We start from the raw sequence: 14,679 nt of genomic DNA on the forward strand, positions 1-14,679 counted from the left end.
GGAGGAGGAGGAGGAGGGGGGGTCCTGGTTCCTCCCCTCTCCTAGGCTGATCTGCCCCTCCCCAATACTCCCAGGGGCCACACGGTGCAGCAGGGGCCCCTACAGAGGCGTAGGATCCCCCTGCAGGGGTGACAGTGACATCGTATCCCGCTAAATAACCTACTTCGCGGCCCTATACCCTCTCTCCCGGCCGCTCCATTATACAGGAGGGAAAAAAAAAAAGGGAGGGCGGCCGCCGTCGCTGCCGGGATATGTAGTCTGCGCCGGCCGCTGTGCTCCTTCTCCTCCAATAGCGGCGGACTACAACTCCCGGCGGCCAGTGCGCGCGGGTGCGCATGCGCGGTGCTCAGTCGGTGCTGCTCTATTCTGCTGGTGAGGCGCTGGAGGGACGGAACGGCGGGCGGGCGGCGGAGCCCCGGTGGAAAGTAATCCATCGTCCTTACTCTTCACGGAACAGGCCTCGTTGTGTGTGTGTGAGTGCGAGGGCTCCGGGGGTGGGGAGGGGCAAAAAAGAAGGGGAAGGAGGGGGGGGACTCCACTAACCCCCACCCCCCCCCTCTCCCCGCCATGGTAGCGGCCGCTCCGGCCTTTGTGCAGCCAGAGATACAATGTAACAAAGCGGCCGCGTACAGGACTGCTACATTGTATCTTTGGAGAAGGGGGAGGACCCGGGACCCTGGCCGCCTGGAGGAGAGGGGGGGGAGGGGAACCTGGGTGCTTGTCTGCAGGTAAGAACTGCTACAAGGAGGGGGCTGGGGGGGTGTCAGTATTATTACAGGGGGTGGAGGGGGGCTCATTCCTACAGGGGGAGGGGGGGGTGCTGACAGTGCTGGGGCTCTATATTGGATTGGGGAGCCCCTTCTGCTGTATGTAGAACTTGTGGGGATCTGTGTGTAATATTATGTGTTGTTATTAGATCCAATAACTTAAGCCCCCCCTGTCTTGTATTGATTGATTGGGGGGGTTTCTACAATGTATTCTGTGGGATTCGGGTTGGTGTATGAGCCCCACATTCACTTGTTGTGTTTACTAATAATGGGGTGGACTTCCTGTGACAGGTGGGTCTGTTGTTTACAAACACCGGCTCTTCAGTTGTTTTACTTTTTATTTTTATGTTTGTTTATATCTTTTTTTCAATCACTCGATTTTTTTTATTTTTTTCTTGGCTTATGTCTCAGTAATATTCCTCCTCCAGGACGCCATCCGCAGGTCACCACCGGCAAAGTATCGCAGATGTTATAAGAAATAACCTGTTGCAAAGTGTTTGACTTTTTTTTTTTTTTATAGTAGCCGTCTGCTAATCCCTCCGCCAAGCAGAGCCGCCCTTTCATCTTTTACCTTTTATTTGTTTCATACACAAGTGGGGGGGGGGAGTATCTGAGTTGTGTTTTAGCCGAATTCTCTTAGGTCGCCTATGTAAGGTGGAGACGCTTCAGGTTTTGTGTGACTTTTCTGTGTGTTTAAATCTTCTCGTGAAGTGTTGCCTTTTTTTTTTTTCTGTTCTCTGGTTGTGGTGGCAGAAAGTGATTATTTTGGCGGGGGGGGGTGGGGGGTGTAAGCAGTCCCATATGTGCCAGTCTCGGGTGTGTATGGCACATGTGTTGCCCTCGCCTCTGTTGGGATGTGACCTTCCTGGGTGACCCCCCCCCCCTGTATTTTTAGAAATGCCTTATTCTGACAGAGCCTAAACTTTTCTGAAAGTTGCACTTTGTCTGCTGTTTCTGGAGGGAATTTGCGCAGGAAGGCATGCAGTCGATGGCAACTGCCTAATAATACAGTCTTTCTCAACCTTTTTTTTAACCCTAGAGGAACCCCAAAAATAATTTTCAGGTCTCAAGGAGCCCTTACTAAAACCAATTTATCAGGGTTTAATGGGAACAATGCCCCTTAGGCTGGGTTCACATTGCAGCGATGTGGGAACGCTGCGAATCCGCGGCGGGTTCCCGCATCGCATACCTCCCGGCGGCAGTTCACACTGCCCTATGCGAACTGCTGGGAGTGTCAGTGAAACGTTAATGACACCCCCAGATCAGTTCGCATATCGCAGTGCGATCTGCAAATTCGGACAGGAATCGGATCGCATGGTGTGAACACCCATGCAACGCAATTCTGCTGCGGACCAAAAAATTGGTCCCGTGCGAGTTTGCGGCGGGTGCGATGTGAATACAGCCATACTATCTGTATGGCTGAACTCGCATCGCACAAGAAATCGGATGTGATTTGCACTGCAGTGCGGTGCGAATCACATCCGATTCTCGTCACCGCTGCAGTGTGAACCCAGCCTTATACTGATGGCCGATTTTGAAGAATGTCCCACTTAAAGTGGTGCTCAGAATGCTACCCTTAAAGACAGCTAAAAAAAAAAATATTTGGTGTCATGCTGCTGGCTTTGCTAAGTGATGCTGAACCTTGAACTCTGTAGGCACCATCAAAAAGGTGGTTCATCAGCCACAGCTCAAGGAACCCTGAGCAACCTCTGTTGGAACCCCAGGGTGCCACGGAAACCCTGGTTGAAAATGGCTGGCATAATATGTCTGCGTCAGTGTGGATGGTCAGCCCCCCCCTTTCCTCAGCTGCCGCAGTAAACTGCTCCAGGTTGGGAATTTGTGTCACTTTTTTTTTTTTTAGCACCCAGCGATCTGGTAGCTTTAGCGTTCTGACCTACTTAGGTCCAACTCCTATTCGGGTGTTCTGTTGCTCGATTTCCTGAAATGCGACAGTCTCAAGTTGAAGAATCTAATTTTTTATTTTTTTTTAAATAGGCGCCTTCAAACCTGAGTGCTTTGTTACCTGTTGTGCGACGCTCAAATAACTACATGTGCTTTTTGGGGGAGTTGTGTGTTTTGGGACTCTTGGAATTTTGTGAGTGTCTGAAATGCTCATATTTATGTAAACTTTTCAGTTGTTTACATCTGTAGGAACCAAAACATGGGATTCTGCTCATGTACACACAAAGCCCCATACACACTATAAGATTTTTTTTCTGCTGATTTATTTATTTATTTTTTCCCTTCAGATTTACCAAAACCATATAATATGAGGTCAAACCTTATGAGTTTCAATGTGAATGCAATCAGACGGGGCCCTTCACTACATGGTTTTGGTAAAACTGAAGGATAAAATCAGCAGAAAATCTGATAGTGTGTATGGGGGGCGTTGGGCTTCCAAAATCTGATGTGAATGGGGGGGGGGCTCATTTCATTCAAGGTTGTTGCTGCTGAAGGGCATATATTTAGCAATCAGCTGGCTTGTAGTAAGTTCTTTTGTATTCAAACATTGTTGCATATTGTATTGGCTTTGTGTGAATGTTTTTAGAAACTTCTGCCATTGCTACATGTTCTCCCATGTTCATTCCATAGCACAGCAAGGAGCATTTTGTGTTGCTGTCGTGTTTTTTTTTTTTTTTTTTTTAATTGTCAGAAATTCCTCCCTGGTCCTGGAGATAAAATACATTTTGGTTTTGTTTTTTAAGTGTCTGAATGAATAGCTAGTCTCTACAGTTGGATTCAAGGAATATGCTTTGGGTTCCTGGCCACTACATCCTGGCATTTTCCAGTGGCTGCAACCTGATACTGTAGTGTAGAGAGAGGAACTCTTCTAGGATCTTCTGTAATGTCCTTGTGGCCACAGATGAAGTAATGACATTGTTCCTCAAAAGTTTTCTGATTTTTGGATCTATTTCGCCTTGTGACGTGCTCTGTGTTTTTAGTTTATAAAAAAAAAAAAAAAAACCTGAACTGTTTGTATATTTATACTTGGCATCAGATTTCAAAATAGGCTGGGCTGTTGTCTTATTAATGTTCCAGCACCAATGTATTATGCAGGGCTTTACAGCAGGCAGTATAGAAGAAACAGTTTGTCTCATTTAACAAGCTGTCTTGAATAAGAGTGCTCTACATTCTACGACCGGTCTCCTTCAATATGAAAGTAGTATAAAATGCGGACAGTGTTTGTAAACTCATTGATAAATAAGCCCTAGTTTATCAAATCGGTGCACTTTGATGCTGATATTTTATTTGTGCTATTAACCTCCGAAAATTTGCACTGGATATTGTGTTCAACTTTGTTTTGGCTGAGTAGGTGCCATAATGTGATTAAAGTTTTTGCTGAAACCGCATGACATAGTTTGTCTCATCTAATTTGTATAGTAGTTATTTCACAAGTTACTGGATTTGAATTCACTGAGTGCATATATGGTTAGTTATACCCTAAGCTTTCCCTTTTGGGAAACTGTTGTTTTTTTTTGTTTTGTTGCTTTTTTTTGTTTTGTTGCTTTTTTTTGTTTTGTTGCTTTTTTTTGTTTTGTTGCTTTTTTTTGTTTTGTTGCTTTTTTTTGTTTTGTTGCTTTTTTTTGTTTTGTTGCTTTTTTTTGTTTTGTTGCTTTTTTTTGTTTTGTTGCTTTTTTTTGTTTTGTTGCTTTTTTTTGTTTTGTTGCTTTTTTTTGTTTTGTTTTGTTTTTGTTTTTGTTTTGTTTTTTGTGTTGTGAAGAGGCAGCAGGTGTCTTGACTTGCATAGGGTCACCTATTTCTACGGTGGTTGACGGGTGCCCTGGTCTTGTCAGAATTGCACTGATTGTCACTTCTTTGCTGATGACTTGCTCCAAGATGGCCTGTCCCCGGTTTCCATCTCGGTTGACTTTTAAGTGACACGATAGACACTCAAAATGCATGGAATTGTACAAACATGGAAACATTAAGTAGAATTTACTAAGCCAGTGATGGCGAACCTTGGCACTCCAGATGTTTTGGAACTACATTTCCCATGATGCTCATCCACTGCAGTGTAGGTGAGCATCATGGGAAATGTAGTTCTAAAACATCTGGTGTGCCAAGGTTCGCCATTACTGTACTAAGCCCTTGTACACACGGTCGGAGATTCCGACAACCAAATCCATCGGATCTTGTCCGAAACTGTTGTATACACACGGTCGGACAAAGTTGTCGAAAAATCCGATCTTTCAGAACGTGGTGACGTAATTTCGTTACGATTGGGACTACGTTCAGGCTAGTAGCCAATAGCTTTGATGTAGGAATTTGATCTGAGCATGCGTGGCACTTTGTCCGATCGGAATTCTCTACACATGATCGGAGTATGTCCTATCGGACCAGTTTGTTGGAAAATATTTCCAGCAAATTTGAAAATTTGGTCCGACGGATATTCCGACGGAAACAGTCCGATGCAGACCACACACAGTCGGATTATCCGACAACACGGTCCGATAGGACACATTCCGACGTATTCTCTGACCGTGTGTACAAGGGCTAAGACTGTAGCAGTTGTGCATGGCAACCAGTCAGCTTCTAGCTTTCACTTTCATAGCTTATCTGAACATGCGGAAGTTAGAAGCTGATTGGTTACTGTGCATAGCTGCTAGATTCTGTCTGCTTCAGTTTTAGTAAATTCCCCCCAGTGTTGTATGGAACCGATCTCCCTTCATCATGGATATTACAGCATCACGCAGATGTTATTCCTCACAAATTTGGAATCCTGTAGATCTGAAAGTGGTTATCTCTCCTGAATACACATCTGCACTACTGTGTCTCCATAAAATTATGGAAAAAGTAAAATTTGTAAACTGTTAGCCCTTGTACACACCGTCGGACATTCCGACAACAAAATCCATCGGATTTTGTCTGAAACTAGTGTTGCATACACACGGTCGGACAAAGTTGTCAGAAAATCAGATCGTTCGTAGCGTGAGGACGTTATTTCGTTACGACGGGACTACGTTCAGGCTAGTAGCCAATAGCTTAGGTCTAGGAATTTGATCTGAGCATGCGTGGCACTTTGTCCGATCGGAATTCTCTACAAACGATCGGACAAAGTCTGATCGGATCATGTTGTCAGAAAATTTTATAGCCCAGCTCTAAAACTTTGTTGGTCGGATAGTCCGACGGAAAAAGTCAGATGAAGCCCACACACGGTCGGATTATCCGACAACGTGGTCCAATCGGACATTTTCCGTCGGAATGTCCGACCGTGTGTACAAGGGCTTAGAGTGTTTGCTTTTAATGCTTTTACCAGATTTGACTGTTGTTTGGTGGGGAGATGGGCTTTTTTCCACCATGGTCCCCAGGCAGTGAAGGTGATGGTGACGAGCCTGATTTCCTAAACACCTCTCACAAGATTGAAGTGTAACAGCCGCAGTTGGTAAGGGCTGCTCTTCAGGCTAGAGGGAAATTGGGGGTAAAACCTCTTTTGTTATGTTTATTAGTTGAATTAGTTTTTTTTTTTATTTTATTTTTTTCTGATGATGAGCTTCTTCCCACCATAATGTGTTTTGGCTGCTACTCTTGTTGGTGATTGATACATTTGTAATATAAAATTGTCGCTGGTGTGGTCACTTTGAGTAAATATTAGCAGCCTCTCTGCAGGGCTGATTGTAAATTGCTAAATAGTTTGCAATATTACCATAGATGTCAAGTGCATGTATAAAATGTATGCTGCCCTGTGGTCTGGACTAATACTGTACATGACAGAAGTGCTGTCATGATAAACCTTTCACTTTGCTGGAACTTACGTTTGCATTATTTTATCTGGACCCGCTGCAATGTCATTTACATTGTGGAACAAGAATTATTTTTTTTTTGTTTGCCAGTCCGTTACATAATGGCTCAGGAGGGAATATGGAGCTTGATTAGCTACTTCTGTCACTTCTCTGGGGAGTGTGGATAAATGTTAAGAATTATCCCTCTTTTGGGGAATAAGATCTTGCTTTTGTTTTCGTCTTTAATTAAACCTATGTTTTGTTTTTTTTTCTCTCCAGACATGCCCACGTATTTATTTTCAAATTCTTTTTATCTTGAATGCAAAGGTGTGTGTTTTTTTTTTTTTTTTTTTTTTTTTACACTCACACTCTTGAACCTCCCAATAGATAAATATTTAGTGTCTTGTAGAAGGGTTTTTTTTTTTTCTTTATTAAAAATGTTGTTATTTTAAATCAGGAGTGCCCAACCAGTGGCCCAGGGGGCCACATGTGGCCCGCGGAGCCCACTGATGTGGCCCGCGACCTCCTGCTCTGGGATAGAATAGAAAGAATACTGTCATTAAAGGTCAGTTTATTACTAAAATCACAGTGTATATAATGGGCATATCTTTTCTGCAGTGGTTACTGGGCTGCTTTCAAACTGATCCACAGGTGCAGAGCAATTACCTGCACTGAACCATAGACTTCTATTATTACCTGCGAGTTTGGTGAGCTTTCTGAAATTGCACCACACCTGCAGAATATAATAGAAGTCTATTGCAAACTGCAGGAAAGCCAAAGGTTCACCAGGTGAGGGTAAACCGCAGCGCATCAGTGTGAAAGCAACCTTGGACCCCTTTCACGCGGTCAGTTCCGACAGTCCGATCAATTGGACCCTCCATTTACCTCCTAAGTAGTGGCAGACATAAACCGACTTGTGTTCTACCTCCAATACGATCCGCTAAAAAGTTTCGTGGGCTGCGTCCGTGTCTCCAAATGCAGAGTGGACACGGACATGCCATTCACCCGCTCCGCTCATTGTGGCCCGCGACCGGTTACCAAGTTGCTTAAGTGGCCCTTGCTCTTCAAAAGCTTGGGCACCCCTGTTTTAAACCATACACATGGTTATCTGTAACACGTTGCTCTCATTAAAGGGTAACGGCACTTTTTTTTTCTTCTTTCTTTTTTTTTTCTTTTTTTTTTTTTACAAAAAAATTTTAATTAATAAAGTCATATTGTATTTGAATGTTATCAAAAATTACCTTTCCTTTTTAATCTGAAACGCTCCAATTTTCTGTAAAAAGGCAATGCAAGAAGGCAGCCTGGATGTATTTTTTTACACAGGTGATGTACAAAACACTCCTCAGAAATGTTGTTTGCTGCTTGTGTGATTGGCTTGCTGTTTTCCTAGAAGTCTACACTTAAGATACAAGTCAGATTTTGAGTATCCCCTACAACAACATTTTTATTTGTGGTGAGATACTCCCACAGGGAAATCGCATCTAAAGGGGTGCAGACTCTGCCGCAGCAGCTGATTGATCATTTATAGAATCGCTTCCATACAGGTATATTTTACACATGGACAGACGGCTATTTCTTCGAAATAACACAAAAGGTAGAAATCTGCAACAAAGTTTGTTAAATTCCCTCAATGTACATTGAAAACTCAGAGGGGAATGTTTTGTTGAGAGAGAAAAAAAAAAAAAAAAAAAGTGGAGTTACTGTTTAAATCAGATTGGGGGATCAGGGTGCATACAATTGTACACTAAAGATAGCATTGCCATGCACCGGAGAAAAGAAAAAAAAAATCAGTAAGATAGTTGTGCTAATATATTACTATTACCTCTATTTCACTGCATAAGCTTCACACCAAAGTGACTTGTCGTGTGATTTGACCTGAAAAAAAAAAAATCACATTACAAAGTCTCACACCTTATTGTCAGCAACGGCACTGTTCAAATCTGTGCGCCGCCGACTTTGTGTTGCCGCATCGATTTGAAAAAGTAGTTCCTGCATTACTTTTCTGTTCTGCGTTTTCTGTTGAGTTTTTTGCATAGACATCTGTGTTTTGCCCCTTTCCAGATTTATTGCAATAAACGCTGTTCTTTAATATGGGGGTGTCGATGAGCGTTCAGCTTTCCAATTATCAAAAGATTTGAAACTTTTTAAATTTTTTTGGGTAAACCTCTTCATTTGTATGTAGGTTATTTATTATAAGAATGTTAATTTGTGTTTTCCACACAGTAAAGGTGGGTTGGTGGGGTGACGCCCAATTTTGTGTATTCGAATTTCTAGCCACTAAAAGTAGTCTGGTAATTTAGTATTCTATTGTTGTAGGGCCTAAAATAAATAGGTCATTGTGATATTACTAAAATAGTTTGTATTATTTCTGTCCAGTAACTAATTTTGGAGAATTGCATAAGCCCCCGTTCACAATGACTCTGACTTTAAAGCGGGGTTCCACCCTAAAGTGGAACCTCCGCTGATCGGAACCCTCCCCCCCCTCCGGTGTCACAATTGGCACCTTTCAGGGGGGAGGGGGGTGGAGATACCTGTCAAAGACAGGTATTTACACCCACTTCTGGGCATAGACTCCCGTGGGAGTCTACGCCATTTCCTGTCCTGCCGCGCTGTCTGCTGGGACACACACGGGTCTCAGATACAGCGCGGGCAATTCCTATTGCGCTGCGCGACTCGCGCATGCACAGTAGGGAACCGGGAAGTGAAGCCGATACGCTTCACTTCCTGATTCCCTCACCTAGAATGGTGGCGGCAACAGCCGAGCGATCGATCGGCCTCGGCTGCCGGCATCGCTGGAACCCGGGACAGGTGAGTGTCCATTTATTAAAAGTCAGCTGCTGCAGTATTTATAGCTGCTGGCTTTTAATATTTTTTTTGTAGGTGGAATCTCTCTTTAAATTGCGTGACTTCACATGAAGTCGCTCTATTTCAAAGCCGCAGGTCAGTGCGACTTGGCTGTTATCTGTGCAGATGTCTATGCAAGTCAAACCTGGGATTGCAAAAAAAAAATAGTGCAGAAACCTTTTTTCCAAATCTGTGCATCACCGCAAAGTCATTCAAACAGAATTTGACCGGTTTCGTTGCAATAGGGTGCGATGTGTCATGCAATTTCAAATCGAATGACAAGTCGCACCGGTGTAAAAGGTGGCCTAAAGACAAATCTGAGTTCCTGGGTTACAACCACAGCTATAGCAATTGGGAATGGTCATTCTATCCCACATGTACAGTTTCTCTGTGGTTGGGTACACCAGGAATGTGGGATTTATCTTTAAAGTGGAAGTAAACTCCCCTATCGTTTTCCCAAGTGTTCTTCCAGGACAGCCCTTGAGAGATGGAGCTCCTCCCATCGACACAGGAAACACATTGCCACAGTTCAAAAGGCGGTCCCTCAGGTCCCTGGTCAGTCATTTGTGTTTCCTCCGTCGGAGGAACATGTTGCCAGGAACCTGGAGGCCCCTCTCAGGGGCTGCCTGAGAACCTGCAAGCCTAAGGGACCGGGTCCTGGTTTATGGCTGCAGTTTGGGTCCATACCTTTTTTCTTTGGCTCGGGTACCGTCCAGCTGAACCGGAGCAGACCCGTTACCCTCCTCCTTCCAGTGCCGAGGTGGCCAGGGGCAGAATGACGCCGGTTTCCCCCAGGAGTGGTGAGTGGAACCTTCCATCTTCCCTCCTCGTTGCAGGGGGTCGGAGACGCCGAGCGTTCACTTCCGGCGGAACCGCGTCATCACTGCGTGCCGAGACTTCCGGTTCCGGGTCTCTAGGGTACAAGGAGGAGAGGGAGAGCCAGCGCTGTGCCTGTGAAGCCCGACCAGCGTCCAGCTATACCGGATTAGCGGCGGGATTCGGAGCGTCACAGGGGGACCATGGAGGCTATTCCCCAGGATACTCCGGCGGAGACAGGCACCAGCCAAACCCAGGTAGGCTGCTGGGCATGCTATTACTCTGGTGGAGTGGTGGTGTTTGTAGGCTGGGCCCTGTAGTGCTCCACGGTGGCGGTTTACTCACAGTGAGGTTGTTTGTTAGTGGTGATTCTAAGAGGGACATGGTGCTGACGCTAAGAAATCCTTTGTCTTCTTATTTACAGGCTAAAGAGATGCCAAGGGAAGACAAGACAGGCCGCAAAAAGTGTCCTAATTGTGGGAATAGGTTGTCCTCTGGCTCTAACAAAGCCCTATGCAAGCAATGCATTGCAAGCTTGCTTAAATCTGAGGCAGATTCCCCTTTAGCAAAGTTTTTGGGCTCCTTTAAAGAGGAAATGGCGTCGACCTTTAAGTCCCTCCGGGAGTTAATCACTGACGTGGGATCAGCTGCAGCTGCCTCCACGAGTAAAACAACTATAATCTCATCCTCACCATGCCTTACAACACCCAGCTCAGGGGAGCCCCGTATGGTCAGGGAGCCTAGCCCCACGTTGATTAGCCCCGAATCCTCTGACACTGACTCGGGTCAGGAAGAGGATCAAGCAGCATCTAAAGCCTCAAAATATAGATTCTCTCGAGGAAGTAGATGAGCTAATGGGGGCTATCTATGATACGCTGGAAATTGAGGAGGAAGAAACTCAGTTATCCAGACATGATCAAATGTATGAGGCTCTGGGGAAAAAGAAAGCAAGGGTTTTTCCTATACATAAGGTGCTTTCTGACCTTGTCCTTAAGGAGTGGTCTGAACCAGACAAGAAGGTTTTCTTTCCTAAATCCCTTAAGAGAAGGTTCCCTTTTGATGAGAGCCCAGAGGCGGTCTGGAAAAAAAAAAAAACCAAAACTAGACGCCCCTCTGTCCTAAATCTCAAAGCAGGCTGATCTGGCCTTTGAGGATATGGGCCACCTGAAAGATCCCATGGACAGGAGAACAGACATTGTCTGTCTTAAAGAGGGCCTGGGATGCCTCTATAGCAGGCTTAAAACCAGCTCTAGCCACTTCCTGTGTAGCTAGAAACCTGTAGTTCTGGTTATCGCAACTACAAGAACACTTAAAGGCAGGCACTCCTAGGGGGGAGCTTTTGAAATCCTTCCCTATGCTTTTTAAGGCCACCAGTTTCATCTCTGACGCCTCCACGGACTCCGTTAAATTTACGGCTAAATCTGCAGCACTTTCAGTGGCAGCAAGGAGGTCAGTATGGATGAAAACCTGGGGGGGAGACACGGCGTCTAAAACCCGCCTGTGCAGCGTCCCTTTTACAGGAGACTTAGTCTTCGGGCCTGAATTAGACTCCGCCTTAGAAAGGACGGCGGACAAAGAAAACCTTTCCCGCAAAAAAAGAAAAATTTTCAAAGAAAATTTTTTCGTCCCTTTAAGGAACCCTCTAAACCAGAGAAGAGTTCAACCCCCAAAAAACATTGGTCGGGACATAAAGGGAAAGGAAAAGGGGGCATACTGTTTAGCCGCCCCAATCAGGATCCCAAACCCCAGTGACGTCAGGGTTCCTGTGGGAGGAAGATTAAGCAAATTTCTTCCTCAATGGGAAGAGACAACCTCGAAACGAGTTTGTCTTAAATATAATAAAAAGGGGTCATGCGCTGGAATTTCACAGCAACCCTCCTTCCAAGTTTCTGGTGACAAAGCTTCCAAGTCACTCAGAAAAGGCCAGGGCCTTACCCTTACTAATAGGGGAAATGGTAGATCAAGAAGTATTGACACCAGTCCCTATTCAGGAACAAGGACGGTTTTTACTCGCACATCTTTGTGGTAAGAAAACCGTCAGGGAGATTCAGACTAATTATGAACCTCCGTCCACTGAATCGCTCCATCCGTTACAAGATATTTCGGATGGAGTCCATTTATTCCATAAAGAATCTCCTGCAGAAAGAAACATTTATGGCAACACTGGACCTAAGGGACGCTTATCTGCACATTCCAATAAGGGAGGAATGCCAGAAATTCCTTCGGATGGCAGTGCAGATAGACACAAAGGTTTACCACTTTCAGTGCAGAGCACTTCCCTTCGGTCTATCATCCTCTCCGAGAATCTTTACCAAGGTTCTCGGAGAGGCTTTAGTTCCTCTGAGGCTTCAATCAGTCTCAATTATCCCCTATCTAGACGATCTGCTCCTAACAGCCCACTCAGAGTCGTCTTTCTCAGGACCTAGAATTGACTCAACTCAGTCTGAGTCGATTAGGGTGGATTGTCAGTCAGGAGAAATCCAAGACAACCCCAACACAGGAGATCCTGTATCTGGGGTACTGGATCAAGTCTGTAGATCAGAAAATTATACTGCCGGAAGAAAAGATTTTGACTGTGGCAGAGAATATCTTTTCTTCAATGCAGCCCCAAGTGTACGGTGAGGGAAGTAATGTCGGTCTTAGGTCTTATGACGGCAGCCATTCCAGCCGTACAATGGGCCAGGTTCCATCAAAGAGAACTTCAGGGTTTTCTGTTAGAACAATTAAAAGGCAGAGATCTGGAGGAGGAGGTATTGATCCCCTCAAGGGTAAAACGCTCCCTCTGGTGGTGGAAGGACAGGGAGAACCTAAACAAAGGGGTTCATTGGGTCCTTCCTATCACTTCAACACTAACAACGGATGCGAGCAGTTGGGGCTGGGGAGCCCACCTAGGCTCAAGCTGGGTCCAGGACAAGTGGACCCCGGAGGAGAAATGTTTCTCTTCCAATTGGAAAGAACTAACAGCAATCCTGAGAGCTGTTCTAGCTTTCCACCCCGCAATACAGGGTCACCATCTACAAATCCGTTCAGACAATACGACGGCTGTAGCATACATAAACAAACAAGGAGGAACCAGAAGTCCTTGTTTGATGTTGGTAGCCAGACGCATTCTCCAGTGGGCAGAAGCCAATCTGGAATCCATTTCTGCAGTTCACCTGAAAGGGGAGCTGAACAACAAGGCGGACTTCTTGAGTCGACAGAGGATTTCGAACCAAGAATGGTCCTTACATCCAGAGGCATTCAATCTCATAACAGCTCACTGGGGAGAACCAGAGGTAGACCTTTTTGCGAGCAAGAAAAATGCCAAGGTTCCCAATTTTTTCTCGCTAAACCCAGGAGATCAACCCCTGGCGGTAGATGCCTTGCAAACTCCATGGACTTTCAGTCTGGCGTATGCATTTCCCCCTCTTCATCTCATTCCGAGGGTCCTAGCAAGATTCCTCAAGGAGAAAACCTGTTTGATTCTAGTAGCACCTTTTTGGCCCAAGAGACCGTGGTTCACAACGTTGCTACAATTGACAGATTATCCACCTCTAAGACTTCCCTACAGACAGGACCTCCTGTCGCAGGGACCTCTTTACCATCCGCAGGTCGCCACACTGAAGCTGTCAGCGTGGTTACTGAGGAGGAAATCTTAAGGAGTAAGGGCCTGTCAGACGAGGTAATTTGCGACCTTACTACAGAGTCGCAAACCAGTCACGAGAGCTATTTACAAAAGTCTGGAAAAAATTCAATAGCTGGCTGAATAGCCGGGACATAAATACGGCTAATATTCTACAGTTTTTACAGGAAGGTGTAAACAAGGGTTTAACCCTAAGTACTATTAAGGTACAGATAGCTGCCTTAAGTGTATACCTAGATGAACGCTTGCAGGAAAATCCTTTTGTCGCTAGATTCTGTAAGGCAGTCGCTAGACGCAAGCCAGTCAGAATCACAAAAGTCCCATCCTGGGATTTAGCAGTTGTGCTAAAAGCTTTCTTGGGGTCACCCTTTGAGCCTATCTCAGAGGCCTCCCTAAGGCTTATTACCTTTAAGACAGTTCTCCTGGTGGCAATCACTTCAGCCCGTAGGGTCAGGGAAATCCAAGCACTTTCCATCAGGGAACCATTCCTACAGATACTAGAAGACAGTCATTCTAAAGACAGACCCTGGGTTCTTACCAAAGGTAGCATCTAGCTTCCATAGGTCCCAAGATATTGTCCTCCCTTCATTTTGTCAAAATGCAGCAAATGAGAAAGAGGAACGTTTTCATTTATTGGATGTGAGGAGGTGTATTCTAGAATATCTTAAAATAACAAATCCATTCAGAATCTCAGACTCCCTTTTTGTCCTTTTTTTCCGGACAGCGTAGGGGACAGAAATCTTCAAAAGTAACCATAGCTAGATGGATTAGGCTAGCTATAGCAGAGGGGTATAAGGCCTTGAATAGAGATCCTCCTGAGGGTGTTAAAGCTCACTCCACAAGAGCGTTGTCTGCATCCTGGGCAGAAAGAGCGGGTGCCACCCCGGAGCAGGTATGTAAAGCAGCCACA

The 14,679-nt window shown here is 45.2% G+C and overlaps 1 protein-coding gene across 7 annotated transcripts in view; it reads left to right on the forward strand.

Annotated features, from left to right (window-relative positions):
- The first annotated feature begins 289 nt into the window (after positions 1-289).
- The window catches only part of BRD3 (bromodomain containing 3), a 119,403-nt gene continuing 105,013 nt past the window's right edge, over positions 290-14,679 (forward strand). Inside the window, exon 1 of one of the 7 annotated variants that reach the window (XM_077479137.1) lies at positions 290-473. The gene's annotated coding sequence lies outside the window, so the exon portion shown is untranslated. Of the gene's footprint in view, positions 474-710; positions 729-14,679 lie in introns of those variants that run through there. The other 6 variants (XM_077479131.1, XM_077479136.1, XM_077479135.1 and 3 more) reach the window with 6 other exon arrangements.

Source organism: Lithobates pipiens, unplaced genomic scaffold (assembly GCF_037356315.1).
Source record: "Lithobates pipiens isolate NorthernLeopardFrog02 unplaced genomic scaffold, aLitPip1_a1.2 Scaffold_14, whole genome shotgun sequence".
Classification (NCBI taxonomy): Eukaryota; Metazoa; Chordata; class Amphibia; order Anura; family Ranidae; genus Lithobates; species Lithobates pipiens.